Genomic DNA, 2349 nt, shown 5'->3' with positions numbered 1-2349 from the left:
GCAGCCCCTGCGTCCCCTCCTCCCCCCTCCCTCTGTCCCTTAAAGACAGGGACCAAGGCCCTCCTCCTGCTCCCTGCCTCCTCCCTGCAGCTGCTGATGCACCCCCTTTCCCTCTTCTCCCTGTAGCCGCCCTCCCTCCCGACCCCTCAGCAGCCTTCTCACTCCAGCTCCCACACCCTCCTCCACCACTGGGCCCACTGGTCCGGTGTTGGCTGCTGCCCTCCCCTAGCCTTGCCGCCTGCCCTGCTGCTTCCCCGGGGCCTCCAGACCTCTCCCCCTGCCCACAGCTTTAACAGAGGGAACCGTGTGTGCCGTACAGGCTCAGTTGGCATTGCAGAAACTGCTGGGTGGGAAAAAAGCGGATAAAGTCTTATGAATCAACCCTCCTGCTGTTCTCCATTCTGTTTCTTCGAGGCTGAGGGAGGCGAGAGGGGACCGCCTCTCAGTGTGCTGGGCTCGCAGCAAGAAGGTTCTGGAATGACTTTGAAAATGTGGATGAGAGCCCTAGCCGGTTTGGCTCCGTGGATAGAGCTTTGGCCCGTGGACTAAGAGGTCCTGGGTTCAGTTCTAGTCAAGAGCACGTACCTTGGTTGCAGGCTCGAGCCCCAGCCTTGGTCGGAGCAGGTGCGGGAGGCAACCAATCGATGTGTCTCTCTCACGTCAACGTTCCTCTCTCTGTCTCTCCCCCTTCCCTTCCACTCTCTCTAAAAATCAATGGAAAAATATCCTCGGTGAGGATGAACGAAAATGTGGATGGGAGTAAAAGGTGCCAAACTCCTAAGACATGTCACATTGTGCCTGGCGCTTGGAAGAGTGAAGGTTTTAGTTTAACTTCCATGTTCCAGGCGCCATAGATACCTGATCCTGTTGGATTCTAACACTGTAAGGAGGAAGGAGGAGGCTGGGCAGTCCTAACCTGAGGTCCATGTTACAGGGCGAGTGAGAGGGCAGACCTGGGCCTCTAACCCAGATCTGTCCCCTGCAGACAGCATGCACTAGTCACACAACCAGTGCTTACCAGTTATGTTAAGGCAGGGGCAGCTAGAACCTACGCTCCAGGAGATATCGTATATGCAAACAGCTGCACTGGAGCCCTTGACCTTCCCTCGTCCTACATGTTATTTTCTTGATCTTCTGGATGTCAGAAAATGCTCCTCTCATCCACCCAGGTTCTCCAGGCAAGAAAGAATATAGGACTCACCCTGAATGGCTCTTTCTCTCATACCTCGTTCACCTTATTGGCTAGTCCCAGAATATAGGCCGGATTGGTCCGCTATTACCATGACTATGACTTCTCTATCACCACTTAGTCCAAACCATGTTCATGGCTTCCCAGGACGATTGCACTAACCTCCTCCTGCGCTCTCAGCTTCCTCTCTCCACCCCTCCCCTAACCCCACCAGCTAGTTCTCCACGCTGCAGCCGGGGTGCTCGTTTAAAAACCTAAATCAGATCATGTATGGCTAAGATGAAAAAGAGAAGCATGCCAAGGGTCAGTGAAGATGTGGAGCGTGGAGCAGCTGGGACTTTTAGATACTGCTGGTGGGATTCAAAGTGGCACAACCACTTTAGAAAATTGTCTGGCAGTATCTACTAAAACTAAATGCATCTCAACTCTGACCTAGTGTGTATCCAAGAGAAATTAGTGCTTCTGTCCACCAAAAGACATGTACACCAATGATCATAGTGGTTTTATTCATGATAAATTGGAAAAAACCAAGTGTCCTTCAACAGGTGAATGATTGAATGGACAAGCCAGTTGTGAGAATATATATACATACACACACACACACACACAAAAACACACACACACACACATATATATATATATTTAGAGTGAGTGAAAGGGAGGGGGAGAGACACACACAGAGAGAGAAGCATCGATGTGAGAGAGACACATTGATTGGTTGCCTCCCACATGGGTCCCACCAGGGCTGGAAATTGACTGTGACTGGAGATTGAGCCTGCAACCGAGGTATGTGCCCTTGACCAGAATTGAACCTGAGACCCTTCAGTCTCAGGGCTGACACTCTATCCATTGAGCCAAACAAGCTAGTGCACGGTATATTCTTAAAATGGAATACTACATGGCAATAAAAAGGAACAAAGGATTACTATCTGCACGAATGAATCTCATAGACATAATATTGAGTGAAAGGAGCCAGACACATAAGACTACATGCTGTTAGTCCATTTAAGAGAAGTTCAAGATTGGGCAGAATTAATCTATGCAGATAGAAGTAAAACGAATGGTTATTCAATGGGGTAGGAGAGAGCATTGGCTGGGAAGGGCATGGAGAGGCCCTCTGTGGGGATAGAAATGTTCTGTATTTTGACCTGGGGGTGGAA

This window comes from Myotis brandtii, unplaced genomic scaffold (genome assembly GCF_000412655.1).
Source record: "Myotis brandtii unplaced genomic scaffold, ASM41265v1 scaffold157, whole genome shotgun sequence".
NCBI classification, from domain to species: Eukaryota; Metazoa; Chordata; class Mammalia; order Chiroptera; family Vespertilionidae; genus Myotis; species Myotis brandtii.
Note: the sequence above shows the minus strand (reverse complement) of the source record.